Below are 21,651 nucleotides of genomic sequence, written 5' to 3' on the forward strand. Positions count from 1 at the left end.
TCCGTTCATGCTGTCTGATACCCGAGGCCACGGACTTCCAGCATCTGTTGTTACGTGTGGATAGTTCCGTTCACCAACCAGGTACGTTTTCCTGGGAACCAGAATTTTGGAGCTTTTGTGTGTGGATCTGCTGGCTGAGATTGAGGGACAGTAGGTTCAGCATTGAATCTTCGGATTCCTGATTTTGAATGGGTATAGCGTTTTTACTTTTCTTAAATGTTTTCATATTCACGAAACATTTCACACGCCGTCCAGATACGCTCCCAGATGTTCTGTGACAACTGGAGCCAGTAAGAAGGTTTCTACTGGGGGAGTGGGCCCCAAAGCTGAAGAGCTTCCTCGGAGCCCTCGTCTGTACTTGGGTGCTCATTGCCATCTGCTTTAGAGCTGTTGTGCTGGGAAGGGCTGCATGTCAACAGCTACATTTAATTACTTCGTCTAACATCCCACCTTGTTCTAAAAAGAATTTGCAGTAGCTTTGCAGTGTTGTAACTAGACGTTGTTTTTTTAAGGACGTGCAGAAATCAAGATAAAGTGGGGGAAGTAGGTAGGAAACCCAAGTTAGACTTAGGGGTTGACATTAACATTAAAAATTAATACAATAAGTGACTCGTCTTGGTTTAAAAAAAGGGTAGGGTGGTCAGTCATGAATTTGCCTTTGAGCTTCCTAGTAGCCAAGGCAAAGAGAGCAGCATGATCACTTGTATGGTTTGAAGATTAAAACTGACTTGTTACCGAAGAGAGACATAGAGGTTTCTGGTTCTGATTTGTCCTTTAGAGCAGCGGTCGCCAACCTTTCGGACCTCACAGACCACCAGTGGTCCACGAACCGCCGGTTGGCGACCGCTGCTTTAGAGAGCCAGAGAGACACAGTCCTTAATTATATAGTGTTGGGGGCAAGTCCCTCAGCCTAGGAACTTGACCCCTCGGGGTTCAGGAAATTGGAGGGAAACATGGGTAACAGCAGGTCGGTGGGGCGTGCTTTATTAGGAACAAAGCAACCTGCAACTAGCAGGTCAGTGACACCTTATATGAGCGCCCAAACAAGAGGCCTTGTGCCAATTAGTGACCTGTAGCAAGATGCATCCTTAAGGTTTTGCCTCGATCCATGGGCAGTTTTCTGTATCGTGTCTTTAAGCAGGAAGGGCAATGGTGGCAAGACATTTAGAAGCCAGTTCTTCAGCAATAGCCTAGGGATGATGCCTTCTTTAGTCTGAGTAGCTGTATCTCGGCTGGGGCCATGGAGTCTGTAGTTTAAAAAGCCCCCAGGTGACTCTGCTGTACAGACAAGACTTGATAATCGCTGTTTTCGGTAGTGAGCAATATGGAACTAAAACCAGGTGAGTGGCCAGAGCTAGAAACACCGAATTGGTGACTTCATGGTTCAGGGGGGGTAACCAAGCTTGCAAGAGGCGAAGCCCACTAAGTGAGCCTAGAGAGAAAAGGGGGGAGGGGGGGTATGAGTGAGCCTGAAAGGACACCCATAGAGAACTGGGTGCATTCCCAGCGCAGGCCTCTTCATGTGTTCTGAACCCCTTTCTGAAGTGTACAGTTTAGGAGAGGAAGTGATACCGGTTGGAAAGGTATGATAGAGATGCTAGAAGGTAAAGCACACTAAATAATACATCTTTACATCAGGTCCCTTTAAATGAGAAAAGGCAAGGTTTAGTGAATGTTTACCTGTACACGGGACTGCAGTGACGCTGGCCATATCACAGGGGATGCCAGTCACCTTGCCCATTGTGTGCCAGCCGTTCGGCGTGGCACCTACCCACACGCCCTCACAAGAGCCTCAGCATAGCCAATTGAACGCCCAGTTGAACAAGGGCACCGGTCCAGTTGGATGGTAAAGGCACCACTGGCAAGCACTAGAGGGGAAATGGAGGACCTGCAGTTCACTTCAGATTCGTCCGTAGGGGAGAATCCATCCCCTGGGCTTTCCATTTGTGGTTGCTCAGGGTTCCTTATCTCTTCCCCGACCTCTCCTTTCTTCCTCCTCCTCCTTCTTCACCAAAACCTTCCACCAAGACGAACTAAGGTAAAATGTGAAATCAGAACTCTCTGGTTGAATTAAGGGGTGTGGGGACCAAGAGTCCTCTGGCTCAGCCCGCCCCTCCAGCCCCCACCACCGACCCCATTGTCACCCCCACAGAAGGGTCATGGAAATACCACTGCACCAAGTGTCACTGCCTCCCTAGGCAGTGCCCACAGCGCGTTGGTAATGTGACTCTGAGCCCCGTTCCTCGTGGCTCCAGTCCGTGTGTGTGTGTGTGTGTGTGTGTGTGTGTGTCTTTGTCTTTGTGTCTGTATGTATGTTCCAGTTTTCAATCAAGAGATGGATGGTTGTGTAAGAAATACACTCACGGGTCCAAAATTTTTTTTAAAAAAATGGACATGGAGACACAAAGTACAGTGAAAGCGAGGCCTTCAATGTCGGTCTTGCAAGATCAGGTGTCTGGTGAGTAGGCACACCCAAAGCGGTTAATCACCATTTTATTCCCTAGTGCGCAGGTCCCTCGCCCAGTTCCTCATTGGCTGAGTACTTTGGGGTGTACAGTCTTCCCGGACGTCGCCTAAGTTTCATTGGAAGGGTATTCTTTCTTTCCCCTTCCCAGTTTAAGTTCCTTTGTCAGTCGGCCCCTCCCCAACATCTTGTTTGCCCGTGGATTCTCCAGGTGTATGAACTTGGTCACGCTCGCAGGCCGCTATGCGAGCAGACTACCAGTAATTTTCCATTCGGGGTTAAATGCCTTGCCTTGAAAATGGATCACCACTGACTTTATTTCTAACAAATTGGCTCCCCCCCCCCCCCCCCTTTTTTTTTTTTACTTTTACTGGTCTTATTTTCACTCTTGTGTCTTCTGCTTTTCAAATTGCTCTAGAACCTGTTGACTTTCCTCATCATAGGGGAGTGAGTCTTAATTTGGTTTCTAATAATAGCAAATTATTTTGCTGATAGGTCCTGGGCATCTGCTACTTAAAACCTGCCTCCATTAGTCGCTGTGCTAATCTCCTTACACAGGGGATAATACAACACCCTACCGCTATCAGGACTCCTGCTATAATCACGAGAGATGAAAGAATCGAGGCTATTACCTCTTTCCATTTTCCAAACCACCCTCCCAACCATCCAGTGAAGGGGTCATCAATGCCGGAATTTTCGGCCAGTTCATGAGCCAAAGTCGTCAGACCTTGGAGTGCCTTTGTGATTGTGCCATCGGGAGCTGTGTTATTGGGAATAAAGGTACAACACTTTTTTCCCACCATCACACAGACCCCCCCTTTCTCTGCCAGCATCATGTCGAGCGCTATCCTGTTTTCCCAAGTCATCTGGCTAGTGGCATCCAACTGACTAGCTACCCCCTGAAGAGCATCCCGGGTATAATTGATAAACCTCTGCTGATTATAATAGATGTAGTTAATCCAGGCCACATTTTTATTGATAGTGACCCAATGGAATAAAGACTCAAATCCAGCGGCTATCTGGTTTCGGGCCTTAAATTCATCAGGGACTCCCCGGGGGACCCCTATTTCGTCAATGTATATATTGGAGTCAAAAGATCCTCCTATTGCTCTCCGTGCCCGGTGATTGCTTTCATCCTGCTTGGGTCCCTTGTGGAATGCCAGGGTGAATGGAATGACCAGCTGAACGAGGGCACAGGTCCCGGTCCAGTCGGATGGTAATAAGTTATGAAGGTTCCTTTTCCCACAATACCACCAGACGTCCGCCCGGGGTACGCGGAGAGCTGAGTAATTGCCAGCGTTTGACCCACTGGTGACGTTTAAGACATTGGTGCAAGTCGTCAGTTCTCCCATGGGTCTAGCGAATTCTGCCCCCTGCCTAGAGAGGCAAGCGGAATAGTTCACGTTCCCGACAGAGAAAGAGGGGATTGCCTTGGAGTCTGATGTTTGCAAAGCGGGAAAGAGCAAAGACAGACTCTTACAGGTCTCGTTTCCCCATGCATCCTTGTGTTGGTACAGGGCCAGCATGCAGTACATTCCACGGGGATCAGTATCCCATCCGAGGGGAAATGGAACCACCTGCGCTTGTGGCCGTCCAGCGGCACATGCGAAGCAGTCGCTCTTGTTAAGAGCATGTACCGTAAACTTGACCCATTCAACCCAGGCATTCGTATCACCATACCCAGTTTCTATTTCTAGAGTCTGCCTTAAGTCTTTTACCTCAACTACTTCCACCCTTTTGGGGTCATTACTAGATGTTACTTTTAGTTCAGAAATTAAATTCCTTTCTCCTTTAGGAGGGTTTTTAATTTCTATCCTAAACCTACCCGTTGGATCTCTCCCAGTAAGATCTACCCCGAACCCATAAGTTCTATTAACCTCACTATCTGGAACCTTTATAGTCAGAAGGATAGGGTTACATCCTAGGTTTTGACAGTTTGGGTCTGGGGCCCCTTTAAACATATGTAGTTTTGACTTCAGAGGTTGTCTCTCCGAATTGGGGGCAGTCCAGCCTCCGTATTGGGTAGTCCACCAGACATTGCTCCAGTCTGGGCATGGGGGCTCCGTGTATCGAGGACCGGAAGAGGTTTGCTGTTCAGGGCATAAATATTTTTCAGACCTGCTTAAGACTCTCTGGTTCCTTAAATTTCCACAAGATATAATTTGGCAGGCGTCAAACTTAATAGTTTGGGGTACCGAAGTCTTAGTGACATTGATCACTAGTTTAACGGGGTACCTAGCGTTTGCGCTTTGCATAACAACACATCCAAGCCAAAGTAATCTGGAGAGAGTAAGCCAGGCCATGATTGGGAGCAGGATTAACGTGTCTTTCTTCTCCGGACCACCTTTAAAGGGTTTTTTTGTCTCTCTTGCCAGTCCCTTGACTTGAGTGTAATGAGTCCACCCCTTGTCAGCTGTCCGTATGGCCGTTTCGATAGTCAGGAGCACCGGATAGGGACTCTCCCAACTCCACTGGAACTTGTCTTCTTTCCAGGTCTTGATCAGGGCCAGGTCACCAGGCTGGAAATGATGAGCCGTGAGGCAGGGTCTGGGCGAGGAGTCCTTTCAACCTGAGGGATGACAGGGTGGAGGATGTGGCCAGTATGTAGTTTCTCAGAAATGGATCTTTGGTTTCCATGGTAGGGAGACCTGTAGCCCTGCCCAGGTATGGGAGCCCATATACCCTCTCATAAGGGGACAGTCCCACATCTTTCCTTGTAGCTGTCCTAACCCTCAGGAATGCTGTGTGTAGGAAGACATCTTGTCCAAGATAGTTGGGTTTCTAAGAGTATTTTGGTAATTTGCCTCTTAAGGGTCTGTTTCATTCTTTCCACCCCTCCCGAAGATGGGGGATGTAATAGTCCCAATTAATGCCTAATCCTCCCATTATTCCCCTCAGCACCCTGGGTCTGATGTGCTCCAAGATTATAGTAATGACACTCCCTGTGGTGGCGGCCACAGGGGAAAGGCCTCCACCCACCCAGAGAAGAGGCCCACTGTTACCAGTAGGTATCTTCGTCATCCCACCCTAGGCATCTCCGTGAAGTCCACCTGAATGCTCTGAAGTGGTCTTAACCCGGGTGGTCTTCCCCTCTCATCTGTCTCCTACCGCCTTTTTGTTTCTTCTTTGGCAAGTCACACATCCCCCACACACCTGTTTAGCAATGCGATAGACAACCACACACCCATAATTCCTAAGGATGGCATCACACATGGCTTGGGGACCCCAGTGACTCCCCCTACGCAGTATGGACATCAGCTCCCTCATCATGGGCTTGCTTAGCATTTCTCTCCCATCAGGGAGCACCCATCTCCCATCTCCTGTTTTAACTGCTCCTGCTTTATCTAATGCCTTTTCTTCCTCTTGAGTAAACTGGGGCCTTACTGTTACCTTTGGAATACTTGGGATCAAGCTAAAGAGTCTGATTCCTTCCTCCAGAGAGGCTCATTTGGCAGCCTCATCTGCGAGTCTGTTACCTACAGCCTCCGTAGCGCCTCCCTTTTGGCATCCACTGCCACCTCTGTCGGGAGTAAAAGACTTTCTAAGACCGGCCTGATTCGTTCTTCCTGGATAAATTCCTTTCCCTTGCTGTTTATGAGACTCTGTTCTGTCCAAATTTTCCCCAGAAGTATGCACTACTCCATAAGCATATGTACAGTCGGTGTGTATAGTGCCTTCTTAGCCTTTGAACAGTGTTAAGGCTTGGTTAAGAGCATATAATTCACATTTGGGCTGATCAACTACTTAGGTAGCCGACCTCCCTCACACAAGGAATGTTTGGTTCCATCAGTGATAGCGTAGCCATTATGTCTCCTTCTAGTACCGGGATGACCCCTCAGCCAACAGGTTGGCCCCATCATGCAGTGGGACCTCGCACAGGTCTGGCCTGACCTCAGTTTGATATTCTATGATGTCCAGGCAGTTGTGTTCGGATACTTCCTGGTTTTCCTCTCCCTTCCATAGAAAACTGGCGGGGTTCAGGCAGGTTATCGGTGGTCAAAACCAAATCATGCCTTTCTAATAATATGGCCTCATACTTCAGAATTCGGGAATCTGTCAGCCATCTCCTGGCTCTTTGATTTAGTGTGCTCCTGACCTGATGTGGAGTGCTTGCTTTTTTTTTTTAATCCTCATCCACGGATATTTTTCCATTGATTTTTAGGGAGAGTTGGAGAGAGAGGGAAAGACAGAGAGAAACATCAATGTGAGAGAGACACAGCGATTGGTTGCCTCCTGCACGTGCCCCAACCAGGGCCCGGCCAGGGAGGAGCCTGCAACCAAGGTACGTGCCCTTGACCGGAATCGAACCCAGGACCCTTCGGTCTGCAGTCTGATGCTCTATCCGCTGAGCCAAACGGGCTAGGGCTGGAGTGCTTGCTATTAAGGCTCCTCCAAAAGTTAATTTCTTGCTCTCCTCTACCAGTGAGGCAGTAGCCGCCACAGCCTGCACACATTTGGAAACAAAGGCCACAGGTTGTCTTTTTCCTCCCCAGGTCTGGGTGAGCATCCCTTCCTACAAAGACTTTCTGAGCTTCTCTTAGTAATTCTCCTATTGGTTTTTCATTCCAACCCTCAGTCTTTTGCAATGTTTCGGTAATGTCCGGCCAGCTCTTGGTCACAAAAGTGACCTTCTAAAGGCCCTGCTGGGTCCAGGCCAGAGTATTTCCTCATCTGATCTCTGATTTCTGATCTCTGAGTCTTTTAAGAATGCCGAAGGGGTTTCCTCCTTCCTTTATTGGACCTCAAATGCTTTAGACACATTTTGAGACCTAGGAGCAGACTCTCTTACCCGCTTAATTGTAAGTTCCCTGAGGTCCTGCACTTGCGCTTGGCCCCTGGGATCATTGTTATCCCAGTTGGGGTTGACATTTGGGAACTTCTGTCCCGCTGGCAAGACCCCCTGCCCCGGAGGATGTTGTCTCTCCCAAATGGTCGTGGCTGCCCTTCTGGTCATTCCCCTCTCTTCTCCTGTAAATAAGATTTTCACAATGGGCAGCATCTCACCCCAGATATAGAAATTGGGTCCTAAGAACTGGTCCATCTGTTCTGCTCAATCCAGGGGATCTTCTAAAAGGGGTTTCATCTCTTTCTTAAAATTCCTAACCTCTGTACTTGTGAAGGGAGCATTCACAAATCCACTTTCCCCTTTGTCCCCTGGGGACCTCTGGGAGAGGAAACATAGGTTGCTTAGAAGGGATTGGAAGTTTTCGATGTCTTTCCTACATTGCTCTAATTCTTTTCTTAGATTCGGGTAAGGAGCAGTTGGCTGAGCTCCCCACAATCTTTAATCCCTGTCTCTTCTGGCTCCTTGGTCGCCCTCTGCTCCTCCTGCTCCCCAGTCTGTGGAATATAAGGAGGGGGTAAGCATGATAAGGGGTCCCAGGGTTTTTTCCTTGAAGCCCTTGTAACCAGCAAAGGGCGTAATCGTTCTCCGCCTGTGTGGAGGAGAACGATTCATTCACATAAATAACGAGAGTTTGGCACACCCAGTCTTCATCTGAGCCAAACTCGGACCAAAAGACAGAAGGTCTACGAATTGGGTTTTTGGGCCATGTGAAACAGCAGTATTTGATCATCTTTTGTTTCTTCTTGCCTTTGATCTGGGGGCTGTCCCCCAGAACCTCAGCTTTCTCCCCAGTGGATTATCTGGGGGGGATGTCTAAGGGAGCCTCCTTGGCTTTACTTCCCTTGGTTTCCCTAGGCCTCGAATTCTTGTGCCCCGTTTTTGGCAGGTCCCCGTGGCTGTCCTGTGCACTCAGCCGCCTGTACTGCAGGTTTCTTGCACACTCCAAGACTCACTTCATCCGTCTCTGGCCATTTCCCCCCGAGAGAGATCAAGACTGTGGATCGGGACTCCGCACTCACTTCGTGTCTAGGACACATCTCAGTCACACACACTCGACCTCTGAAAACACCTGAACACCAAGGCAGTACTTATCATCCCATTTTCCTACCTTGGCTAGTGCAAGAGGTTGCTTGGTTGCTGCGGTGCCTGCTTTTTCTCCCGTGTTGCCCTCTCCGTCTTCCGAATAAGCCTCAGGCTTATCTATGGCTTCCGTGGAGAAACGGGGCACCCAGGCAGAGCAGGCCACCCAAAATTGGGTGGGACGTGTCTCCCCCTCAACTGGGGCGCCGCTCCGCACAGGCACAGAGATCCCGGACAAGCCCCCAAAATTGCGAGAAACACACTCACCAGTCCAAAATTTTTTAAAGAATGGACATGGAGAGACAACGTACAGTAAAAGCCAGGCCTTTCATGTCAGTCTTGCAAGGTGGGATGTCTGGTGGGCAGGCACACCCAAAGCAGTTACAACCAGCATTTTATCCCCCTAATGCACCTGTCCCTCCCACAGTTCCTCATTGGCTGAGTACTATGGGATGTACAGTCTTCCCAGACGTCACCTAAGTTTCATTCTTTCCTTAGGGTATTCTTTCTTTCCCCTTCCCAATTCAAGTTCCTTTGTCAGTTGGGACTGGATGAACTTGGTGACATCTGCAGGCTGCTATGCAAGCAAACTACCAGTGATTTTGCCTTGAAAATGGACCACCACTGACTTTATTCCTAACAGTTGGATGGTTGTTTCCTATTTCATTGTTCAGGATACCTCATTTACTTTCACAAATTTGAAAAACAAATAGGAAGTTTCTGTTATGCTATTAGGATACGATGCCCAAGTTTGGGCAAAAATACCCACCCTGTTGTCTTTCCATCTGTGTATTCTGAAGAAATCCTGCCCTCAAAAGCGCCCACATGCACCCTGATTGTTCATTGTGCCTCATAATGCTGAGGTTAAAGGTCAGCCGAAGATCTGGGACCAATGGCCCCTCAACACCAGAGCCTCCGCCAGAAATCAGCCAAAGTGTTCCAAACGTTTTATGATGAAAATTCAACCTGGTGGGGAAGCCAGAGGGATTTTGAGAGATTTTCTCATCTAGCCTCCTCCCCCAGGATCGGATTATGCACAAATTGGTACTCACAGGTGGTAATTAGTCCTGTTCTTAAAAGATTTCTCCAGAGGATAATTTTACCACTTTGTTCAATAGTAGGTTTCAGCCTGACTTTCTGGGAGGAACTTCTTCCCCCACTTTCATTTGAACTTCTCTTCTTATGGTTTCCATATAATTTCCTTTACTTCCATGCTGTGCGAAGGAAAAACAAACAACACCTTGAAAATGCCACCCTCACCATCGAACACACACACCCATGGGGCACATGGAACCATGGTGGGACTCGGCCTCTGAAGTGGAATAGAGCTGTGTCCATGGGCCCATGCCGGTCAGCAGAGGCATGGGCAGTGGTGATGATCGGAGGCCACCTTCTCCTGCCTGCCCCGGAGACCCTCGCCACATTCCTGCAGGATGGATGTTTCCTTTTCCACCTCAACCATGGAGTTTTTCTCTGATCAAAGATAACTAACTGATTTATACAGAGATCCAATCTGTGGTCTTGAAGTCATTATCTCCATGTGCTTTTTGACTGAGCTCACCTGGCGCTCACACAGAAAATCGTCTGTTTACAGAAGAGCAGGTCTTAAATGAATAACACGAGGAGTCTAAATTACGCCGCTCTTCATACGTTCTGATTCTTTGAAAAGAAGAGCTCACAGAGGTCCCACCTGCTCAGGCGCCTGTTGGCAGGATATCAAACCTGGTCTCATCACCAGGTTTTCCCTGAATAATGAATGAGCCAGTGTCACGGAAGTCAGAAATAGAAATCAATAGAGCTAAATTCCACCCGCAAGAAGCAGTGGGATGATTGAGAGCGTGTAGGCCGGTGGATTCCAAACACAATAACACACATCCTTAAACTCTCAGGCATTAGGGAAAGAAGAGAAGAAAACCTGTGACTTGGGAGGAGTCGTAAGCGATGGGAAGTTGAGGATCTGCCTTACTCGCTGGGAATGAGGAGGGATGGGCAGACCGTCCATGTTCAGCCTCTTCCAGGCCGAAGAGCAGCCGCTTGATGCACAAATCGCCTTTGGCCAGGTCCCAGACATCTTCATAAACCCTGTGTCTGATGGGGTGTCTGGTGGGCAGGCACACCCAAAGCAGTTACAACCAGCATTTTATCCCCCTAATGCACCTGTCCCTCCCACAGCACACTGTGCCATGTCCTTCCTAATGCGCCTGTCCCTCCCACAGCACACTGTGCCATGTGTGCAGCTATGTGGCAGAAAGAGATGCACACACGGCTGTTTGTCCTGGCTTCGTGGAACATGGCAGGACCAGGAGGTCCGAGAGGCAACCCTGCCCCTGTGTCCCTCAGCGCTAAGCTTCCCAGCAACCATCTGCTCAGGTCTAACGTCCTGTGCCCCCCACCCCCAGCCCCCTGGCGTTGATCACAGGAGACAACATATAACTGATTGATTGATTTTTTTTTATTTTTTTTTTTTTTTCAGTTTGAGGGAGATTGAAGCACTTTGTGTGGAGAGTTTTTTAACGCCAAACTACTCATCTCCCTTTGTTAACAACAACAGGCATCCTTAGGAAGGCAGAGCAGTGTGGGGTGGGAGATGGGAAGGGCAGGGCTATGCCACACACTGATTCTTAGTCCTTTCATTAGGGGCCTCTACCCGTGTCCCTTGGGTGAGTGTTCAGACCCACCTCCACCCTGCCCTCCAGACTCCGTGTGAATCTCCATCACCCAGGGGGAGGGGTCTCGTCCCTGAGGGGCAGGGGGACAGTACAGAGGAAAAGCATGAGAACCGATTGGGAATGGTTCTGGAAGGGTGGTGGGAGGGGTCACTGTGCAGAGGTTCCTGGTGGATTCTCACGAGCGCTTTTTCCTTGAGGACCTTGATGAGTACCAGGTTTCCCTGAAGGTCACAGTGTGCTGACGTCTGAGCCTGACGTCAGGCCTTGTTGATGGTTTGGTTGGAATCCTGTTTGGAATGTGCGCGGGGACTTCTGGTTCGGTCTTTGTCCCGCTCTGTCATAGCCAGACGGACAAGGTTATGCTCAACTCTTGTCTCTCATCATCGGGATGGACGTGTTGGGTGGATCATTTCTTGAGGTCCCGTTGAGCCTTTGGCATGCTGTGCTTGCAGGAATAGACTTTCTCCATGTTGCTCATACCTGTTCTTGCAATTCCCCGAGCCTAGGACTGTGCCTGACATGGAGTGAACCGGTCAATGCATGGTGAATGAGGACGAAAGGGAGGGAGGGAGGGAATACAGACCAATAGGAACGTGTCTTAGTAGGCAGCCTGTGCCTGAGTTAAGTAGGGAGAGCTTGGATTTCATGTGTGTGACTCGAGTCTACAGAGCTGGAGATCGGGGCTGCACGGGCTCATGGCTGGTGGAACTAGAAGTGTTGGCATGACTGTGAATTCCTCCGGAAGGACATGGCACAGTGTGCTGTGTGCCACCATCAGAAGGAGTCGCCAGTGCCCAGCTCCACACTCCCTGTGGGCCAGGAGCGGTCACGGAGCAGCCCCTGGCCTTGGGGAACTTAGCCTCTAAGATACTTGGCGCTGCTGCAGATGTGCCGTGTTCAGGAAATCCAAGTGGAGGAATAAGAAAAGCTCTGAATCGATACCGGGGTGTCATTAGAGCACTTAGCTCTCCTGTGCATCATCACTAAGTGCCTCTAATGCATCGTTGGGGCGGGGTGGGGGGATGGGGGGGAAAGGAGTCAACAGAAGGCCAGGGGTTTGGGCAGCAGCCAGGAGGGTGTGGTCCGAGGAGGAGGCCTTGAGGGCTCTGGGTCTCAGGAGATGAGAAGGTCAAGCAGCTCTTCTGTGGCCCCTGGGAAGGCCCCGTGGAAGCACAGTTTGTAGATGACCCCACCCCACCTAGTGGAGGCCCACGCTGATGACGGGGAGGTGGAGGACGGCAGGGCTGGAACACGGGCCCACATGCGTTTCATTTGTCAGGCAGGGTGATTTTGAAAATGTGAATCCATTGCCAATGCTTAAAATCAGGACATTTGACATCAATACCTTGATTTCTGGCTTCTCTAGACGACTGGGAGATGGGCCTGCCTCGCCACGCAGGGGCAGCAGCTGGCTGGACCTGAGCGGCCTCCCTCTGCACTGTGCAGGTGCATGGTTCTGACCACCACCATCACCACCACCACCCCCACTTCATCAGGCACTTGACTTGGAGCCTCTGGTTAAAGAGCCAGCTTCCTGCTTCTGTTGGGAGGTTTGGGCAGTTAAAGGAGCCCTGCAGAAGGTGCATAGGATGGTGGGTGGGCACGGGGATGGGGATGCTGGCGGCTGGAGCACAGAAATGCTCGCTGCGTGCAGCCCCCGTTCTGAATGCTCTGCTTGCTTCGATTCATTCATCCCCACGGCACCCTGTGCAGGCAGGTGCTCTGACCCCTGTGTTGAGTACACACTGGGAAACCGGGCACAGGTTTCTTCATTAGAAGTAACTGCTCTGCCTAAGGGGTGCCGCTTGTAAGTGGAGAAACGAGTTTTGGCCGGGCCTCTGGCTCCAGGGTCTGTGCACTTGACCAGTGATGAACAAGAGCCGTCGCTGAGCGCTGGTGTGGACTAGAGCTGGCTCTTGGCGCTGTGTGTGCCGTTGGGGCACCTGCTCTGTGCGGATGAGGACATGGATGGGGACCTGGAAAGGATGGGATGTCCTCAGGGACACAGCTGGAATCCTGAATGAGGGCACAGAACCAGGAAATCCTGGGGGATTTCAAGAAGGAGATCGGGGGCTCAGAAAGCACAATGATGGCAAGTGGCAGGGGTACAGAGAGACTGGAAGGAGGGAGGAGGCAAAACAGTTATGAAAAGGACCCAGGCAAACATGCCCGTCATTCCCTGCTTTGGAAACAGCATCGGATTGTGGTTCTCTTCTGCGTACTTGGCTTACGTTTCTTGCTGCTCCAGCCCGAAGGAATTTGCTCCCACCAGCCAAACTTTTGCCTTAAGTAATGGCTCTGGGGATGAAGTAAGGTCTGATCTTGTCTGTGCTCTGCAGCCCAGGCTCTTTCATGGGAAAAAGCCTTTGATCTCCCTCGTGGACAGCATTTCAGGGCAAACTGGAGGGACCACGCCTAATGGAGCCATGAAAACGTGAATGGAATCCCCACTTCAAAGCTGTGCAGAGATGCCGGCCGGAGCAGTTTTCCCTGGGGAACTCCTGGAATTCCTGCTTCCAGAGCCTTCAGGTCCCAGCACGAATTCCAGGCTCCTGCCGAGGCCCTTTTTTCCACCCTCCTGTGACCAAGGCAAGGGGATGCCTCCAAATGCATGCTCCCTCTGCTTTGGGTCCCCCTCAGGCCAGACCGTCTCACATTATGCCTTGATGAGCACTGACAACCTGGGGCAGCAGGGTGCCATTTATAGCTGAGCTGTGGTGGCCATGGCCGCAGGCTGACCGATTCAGCGTGGCACACGCTTCTCCATGGCACAGTTCACACGGAGACCAGACACCGGACACTCAGTGCCCTTGACAACCCCCTTCCAAGCTCTGTCTGACCTTGTCGCCTGTCTCTCGGGTGGTTCCCACAGTCCTACCGACCTGCACTTTGGGACAGCACCTTCTCTGTTGTGTCTCCCATAACCTTAATGGGAAAAACCTCTGCAGATTTTATGTTCTATTTTATACTTTGTCAGAGTGTCTGTTAATATGATAATGTGATCACTTACTTTTAACTATCACCAAATTGTCATATGACATCGAGGCTCAGATACGATGTATCTTGTCCATTTCTGCTTCCCAAATATCTTCACACCCTTCTGTAGAAGCTCATGTAATGAAAGTGTGATCCCAAGCTCTATAGCCCGGCTTTGGTTTGTACTTAACCTCTCTTTTCTCATCTGTTAAATGGGTATAAGAATCACTACTTTGTAGGGTTGTTATAAGGATTAAAGGTGATTATTTAAATGACTAAGACAGTTTCAACCAAACCATACAGCCTGAACTTTTAGCTAGTCTACTGCACAACTACTTTATGCCTTTGAATTGTTTAACTTTGCTTTTTTACATAGATTACTTATTTCCCCGTGTTTGTAAATGCTTCGACGTCAAGGGCCAGGTACTAAGACTGGTTTGCATTTCTCATAGCACATCGCTGGTATTCTGTATGTTATGTCATTTGTGTAAAGAAGTGATTTCATGGACCTAAAGCAGCATGCTCTATCAGAGTACAAAGAAAATAACTTAAAAATAAAGAAGTATTTCCAACAGAGCATAGCCACTGAGTGGGATCCTTACAGACAAGGAAAACAGGGTATCTTAGGTACTTGGTTAGCTCTGGGCACTTGGAATATCTGGAGGCCCCATCCTGTGTAGCCAGTGAGGGGAGTCATTAAACTTCGTTGTGTGTAAGTCAGGTTGGAGTTGAGTTCTTGACTGGTTAACCATGGTATTTCTATAGACATTTAATGGGCGTTTATTTCAGATTTGCAAGGTGCTCCTAGAGTGTGTTTGTTTTTCAGGTCTCGTGATTTCATAGGCCTCCGGAAGCTCGGAGACCCTAAAGCACTGGAATGAGGGCCTGGTGGGTCACAGGCCGGAGGGGTGGGAGTGGGGGTGGGCGGTAGCATGGGGAATAAACTCAGTAGCCCAGGATGTGTTCCGGGACCCGGCTCCCTCGGGCAGCCGGGCTGTAGGAGGTGCCTGGTGCCTAGGAGAAATGTAGGTAGAGGGACTGAGGGCTGATAAAGGAGGAAATGGTGGGTTCTAAGGCACCAGCATGGTTCGTGATTAGGGTTGTTTTGTTGTGGGGAAACTGTAAATCTAGCACTTTCAGATCCTTTTTCTTTTTCTTCAGATAGTTCTCAGTAAAGATCTCCCCCCACTCCCCCAGGCCACTGGATGGAATATAAATAGTTTGGGGGCAGCAGAGGCATTTTTTCTTGATGGTGCCGTCCCCGGGGTTTCACAGAGAAACTTGATTTCTCGGGGTCCAGTTCCTCCTCTGTAAAATGTGAGAGTTGTCGAGGAGACACCAGTGTGTGCTTCCCATTAAAACTGACAGGTATTGTTATGGATTCCCTCAAAACTGTCCCATTGCTAACTGGCACCCAGTGAACTGGAGGTAGAGGCTTACTGTGATGTCTTACTTTACAAAACAAAGCCATCACCCTCAGTCCTGCTCAGCTGCCTGGCTCCGGGGTGGCCCACTCTGTCCGCACAGGGCGGATAGTCAATTCCGTGGGCTTCACAGGTCACACCGCTCAGCTACGGCTTCCCACCTCCCCTGTGACTGTGTGCAATGCAGTGTTCCTTATAGACACTGAAATTTGAATTTCACATAACATTCATGTGTCACAAAAGATTACTTTTTTAAAAATAATTAGAAAACATGCAAAAGATTGTTGGCTGACAAGCCTTCCATGCCAAAACAGGCAAATCTGGCCCATGGGCTGTAGTTTGCTGACTTTTGAATTAGTCTGTTCCTCCTCTGTGGCCATAAGAGTTTACCCACGTTCCTATTGGGGTCCTGACCACCACTGTGTCTTTCGTGGTGCTGTGCCATCATTGGATTGTGTCTATTTCTCCAAAGCATCTTATGAGCAGGGACTGCGACCTTCCTCCACAGCCGCAGTCCCTGGCGCATAGTAGATGCTTGCTGAATGCTTTCCGAATGAATGGTGTAGTCATTCTACCACTTGCAGGACAACTGTGTATGCGTGAAACATTGGGAAACTGTAGTTTCGTTTCTAGAATGGAACATCTGTGTGGCTAGATCCATACTGAGATATATGGAGCGCTTTCCCAGTGCTGCCTGCAGAGTGGAGCTGCCCTCCCAGCATTTCTAAGGCTGCCATGCTTGTAAATCACCTCTCCTTAACTGTCACCTCCGTTCAAAGAGTTACTCAACTGCCGAGCTCTGCGTCTGCGTCTGACTAAGTGGCGATGCTGTCAGATGGCAGGGGAAAGGGCTTGGGAGAGGAGGATGGAGAAGAGACAGGGGAGACAGCCGCCTTGACTGCCACAGACGTTCCGTGAACATGCCACGTGGTCCACAGGAATGTCTAGAATCCTTCCTCTCCTATTGGCAGGCTTTTAAGAGTACAGGCTGTCTGTGGAGCCAGTCTCTCAAGAGGCTTATTTGAATGAGCCCCTGAAATATTTATTTTATCCCTTGTTTGGCATTTTAAGGTAAGAGCTTTATCGTTTCAGCTAAGGAATGATGGTCAGTATTCAAGTATTGGGGTGTGTGTGTGTGTGTGTGTGTGTGTGTGTGTGTGTGCTGGCGTCCCCGCTCCCGTGAGAGAGATGCGCGGCACTCAGGGAAGAGAGCTGTGTGCGGGCTGTATATCTGGGCAATACGATGCCAGGATGCACAAAGAAGAAATTACGGCCATTTACCTGTGTGTTATTTTCTCAATTTGAAGCACTTGAATTCCAGAGCTCTTAAATCAAGAGGTTGAATTTCTGGCATTTGAAAGTAGACCACTTGAATAAGCTGCTTAAACCATTAGAACGGCTTTTTAAAAAATCCACCCGCTTCTTGGATCATTTGCTCTTGAGATTTACTTAATTGAAGTTGTTGCCTTTTCATTTTCCTTCAAATGGAAATGATTTCTATAGTTAAGGAAGTTTTCATTTTATTCCTGCGGGTACGAGTGTAGATTTCTTACTTCAGCCTCTTCCCAACAGGTGACATCGGGCAGTTCTGCACAAACCTGGCATAGTGCGCCATGCCTACACACGAACTTAGGATCTCAACTCAGCACCCCCCCCCACCCCCGCCATCCTATCTGTAGATACAACGTTGCCACATTCTCAGGTCCATATCAGCTCAAAACTGTCTTTGCCTAAACCAGGCATCAGGCAAGAGAGAAGATGGGGTTGGGAAAATATTATAATGAAGTTACAAAGTTGTCCTGCCAGACATTCGGTATAGAGCATTTGCTTCTGTTGATGGAAAGCAAAATAGTACTAAAATGCACAAATATGGAGGGTGGAACTAAAATCAAAATCATCTATTTGCGTAAAATGACTGTATCCATCAGTCCCTACATTGGGCCCTGAGGAAACAGCGGTGAATAAGTTGCAAACAGCAATGAATAAGTAATGAGATCTCGGCCCTTCTCGGCCCCGTGCGTTTATATCTTAGTGGGAAGACAGGGAGCAAACAGGCGGAGGAACAAATATGTGATGTGATCGGAGTGGGGTCAGTGCCATCGAAGGATAAAACCAGGTGAGGGCAGTGGTGGCCGGAGCGTCCTGTTTTGGGTAGTGTGGCCAGAAGAGGCCTTTCTGAAGAAATGCTGTCAGGACCAGGACGATGAGAAGGCATCAGTCACGTCACCATCAGGGAAGAGCTTTCTAGGCAGAGGGCAAGGGCAGAGGCCCTTCAGCAGGAGCAAACCCGGTTTGGTGAGAGGACAGCCATCAGTGTGGCTGGAGAGGAACAGCAAGACCCAGGAAGGAGCTGGGATTGGCAAGCAGAGGCCAGACCGTTATAAACCCTCACGTCAAGACTGGGTTTGGGGATGAAGGCCGTTTGACCAGGGTACTGGCGGCAGAGGTGGTCACATGTGGTTGTTGACGATAAACTCTTAGAGAGTAGAGGCTTTGCATATACACCTCTCTCTCTCTCTCTCTCTCTCTCTCTCTCTCTCTCTCTCTCCCTCTCTCCCTCTCCCTCTCCCTCTCCCTCTCCCTCTCCCTCTCCCTCTCCCTCTCCCTCTCCCTCTCTCCTACTCTCCCTCTCTCCCTCTCTCCCTCTCCCTCTCCCTCTCCCTCTCCCTCCCTCCTTCCTTCCCTCCCTCCCTCCTTGGCACAATTCAGGCCTATATTGAATTATCTGTCTCATTGAGCCTAGAAGTTAAGATCTAATTTGACATTTTCTAGTAATTCCTTTCTAGCCTTTCTTAGCTCTCCTGGCTTCCAGAAAGCTCCTATATCAACCCAGGGTGTTTTTGTTTGTTTGTTTGTTTTATTCATCAAAGTTTGCTTAGTTCCCAGGCATGAGTATGTAATAACTTTGATTAGTGTTCAAGTAGGGATGGGGTAAAGAAGTAAAAAAGGATGCCTTTAAGATTTTATTACAGTAATCATACTTAACTTTCAACAATAAAGATAAAAAAAATCATACTTAAGTTCTGTGTCGCACTTTGCAATTTACAGAAATTATTTTATTTGTATCACTGAGTTTTGCACAGGAGATTACCTCTTAAAAGATGGTGGATGGATGGATGGCAGATGGATGGATGGATGGATGGATGGCGGATGGACGGCACACCATTGAGTTGATGTATATTTTGATAAGTGGAAGGAAGGAAAGAAATGTAGTCTATTCCCCTCTTCTACCCCCTGAAACTGGGATTATTCATTTAATTTAATTTTTCTTAGTAATCCAGATTTGAGCTTTTCCAACCATGCCCTCCATGCCTTCCCTTTTCTTCACTTCTACAGCTCCGTCCCCAGAGGGCATGAGAAAGGAGATGAGGGACCAAGACAAGATTCTCTGCCCGCCCTCTAACTGCCCTTCAGCAGGGCTCTCGGGACGCTGAGTGTGTGAATATTTGAAACCTTGTTGAGGGTGAAGGACCTCAACCCTAGAGTGTGTTCCTCATCAGCCCCTGACCTGCTGCAGGGCAGACACCGGGCCTGGGGAAGATCATGCCCTGGGAAAGCATATCTTTTAACTTAAAGATTGGGTCCGTTAAAATGTGAACAGTGATTCTCAGCCTTAGCCTGTGACTGTGAGGATATGCATTGAGAAAGACCATTGACGTTTTGGGATTGATGGAAATGGTGACTTGGGGGGTGGGGAGGATTATCAGTTTATAAATCACATATCCTCTTCAAGCATACAACTCGTTGTTTAGTATAGTCAGAGTTGTGCAACCATCACCTCAATCAGTTTCAGAATTTTCTCATCACCGGCTGGCATTTGCGTTCTGATTCTGAACCTTGAGAGAAAGTACCTTGTGAGCAAGTGGGATAGGGCAGTGATCGGCAAACTGTGGCTCGTGAGCTGCGGTTTGCCACTCTGTTGACTAATGAGTTTGCCGACCACTTACCAGGCTGTTGTTGTTCCTTGTGATTAAGCCCCTATCCCAGTGGTCGCAAACTCATTAGTCAACAGAGCCACAGTTTGCCGACCACTGGGATAGGGGATAGGGCAGGTGATGGGGGGGTAGGGCAGGTGTTGGGGGGGTAGGGTGGTGGGGCCTGGTCCCCTTGATGCTTGCAGTGTGTCCCATGGGGGTTGCCATCTCTGCTGGTGTCCTCAAGAGTTTGTTTGTTTGATCAGTCCACTTAGAGAATACACAAAAATTGCAAATATTGAAGCATTCTGTTATCTCCCTTTTACCTGGAGGTTTCTTCTTTCTCAAATGAGGGCCCTGGTGAATGAAACAACCTTCAACTTTATTTCACAGTGGAGTCTATAACCCTGAGGCCGAGGGGTTCCACATTAAACACACACACACACACACACACACACACACACACACACACGACAGTGAGAAGCCAAGCGCCTGTCTCTGTCTGTCTTGTTTTCCTCCCGTGCCGTTTTTGAAGGGCTGTAAGGCCAGGAAGTCCTGAGATGAGAAACCTACTGTGAATGTTGTTTCTCACTTTGAAAACATGTCTTGCCGGAGGGTATTTTGTGCCCACAAACACTGTTTTGATATTTCAGGTTTCAGGATGAGGCTTCCCAGCCCGTGGTCGATAGACGAGTGCAGTCGTTGAGATGGGAAGAACACTGACCAGTGCCCACCTTTCTATCTGTTGCATGTGCTTCCGGAAGTAGGATGCGTGCTCATTATTCTCAGGTTTTCTTGCCTTTATTAGCGCTTTAGTAGTCCTTTGCTGCACAAAAACTTAGAAAGCCCGAAACTCCATTTCTGCTACTGCCTTCCAGCGAGCTGTGCGACGGGAGCTTCCGTTCGCTCATCTGTAAGTCAGTGAGCAGCACCTGCCCTCACCCCATCGCACGTCCACCCACCTGACAATACAGGTCTCTGCTCGTTTCTGTCTCCTCATCGCGCCCCAGAGTAGCAGCTCCTAAAGGAGGGGGCTCTCCTCTCCCTGCATCGCCGCGTGCGCGGCATTTGGAGCCGTGCTTGGCATGTGGTAGGGGCTTGGTTCATATGAGCTGAAGGAAATGAACATACAAGGTGCTAAGTGAAGTTGGAAAGTGGGGCTTTGGGTGACTCGGAAGGGCCCCTCTCGCTTTAACATTTGATCATCCACCCCGGAAGCTGTCTCTGGCGCATTTTTGTGTGCGTGTGCAGGATAACTGGGTTTTCACATCCCCCGATCTTACCTTTTGGTGTGTTTCCTTCCTCTGTAATCCTTAGAAGAAAATTAAGTCTGGGCACATTCATTCTTGTAGCTATAAGAAGACAAGGTAAGAGGGTTTTGTGTTGTGTTTTTTGCTGCTGTTGTTGTTTTCTTTGAAATTCTTATTCACATCTTACCCTGAAGGGCAAACACACACACACACACACATACACACACACACACATCAGCTTACATATTAGCACATGTCCAGAGCCCATGGGAAGTCAGATAGTGGACCTAAAAGAAGTCTGATAGCTTTGCCTTTTCATACCCTTCTCGATAGTTCGTAGGTGGACATATGGCCGTAGGCAGATTCCTGTGTCTCTTTGCTTGCAGAAGATATAAGAAAAGGACTTGTAGATGACGTTTGTAGGTGAAGTTTAGACAAGAGAAAATACTTGAAGGCTCCTGGATTATTTTGGAAGCTTGCGTTGGATTGCATTTATATTATAAGGTCAAGTTTAAGGTTAGGAAAGGCCATTAGCAACAGACTGTATTTGTGCCTAAGAAAATAGTTTGTCTTTTTCAGAAACTTGATTCCATATTGGCTTGGTTTCTCAGGGTGATTTTGCCTCAATTCTGTCTAAAAAGGATTTCTAGTCACCTAGTGTTACGATTAACTGCATGTCTCTACTAGTTGACTGTGAGTTGGGTTTTGCGGATTGGTTTGTGATAACTCTTTCCTCGGAGTGTCTCTGTAGGCATCCGTGCAGAATGTCTTGCGTAGTCAGGGCTGAATATAGCTTTTTATTGTTTTATTCTCCTGCGAGATGGAGCTTGGGGAAGCCCTTACGTGAACTGATGCGTCCCGGAGAGAACGCTCACGTGGTTCCCCTGGCGGACACCATGCCGACGGGGCTACGTTCAGAGTCTTGCCTCGGAGTTGCCAGGTGCTCCTTCCTGGCGCTCCCGCACCTCCATGGTCACGGGAAAACGGCAAAAATGGGATTGTCGAGCTAATTTTTTCAGACACGATTA

General features: G+C 48.9%; 1 protein-coding gene and 1 long non-coding RNA gene across 8 annotated transcripts in view; both read left to right on the forward strand.

Annotated features, from left to right (window-relative positions):
• Positions 1-21,651, forward strand: part of FOXN3 (forkhead box N3) — a 361,268-nt gene that overhangs the window by 262,146 nt on the left and 77,471 nt on the right. The gene's annotated exons all lie outside the window — the stretch shown is intronic.
• LOC114234047 (uncharacterized) lies at positions 1,954-17,264 on the forward strand. Its single transcript, XR_003620242.2, has 2 exons — positions 1,954-2,038; positions 17,032-17,264. It is a non-coding gene; the product is annotated as an uncharacterized LOC114234047 (long non-coding RNA).

Source organism: Eptesicus fuscus, chromosome 5 (genome assembly GCF_027574615.1).
Source record: "Eptesicus fuscus isolate TK198812 chromosome 5, DD_ASM_mEF_20220401, whole genome shotgun sequence".
Classification (NCBI taxonomy): Eukaryota; Metazoa; Chordata; class Mammalia; order Chiroptera; family Vespertilionidae; genus Eptesicus; species Eptesicus fuscus.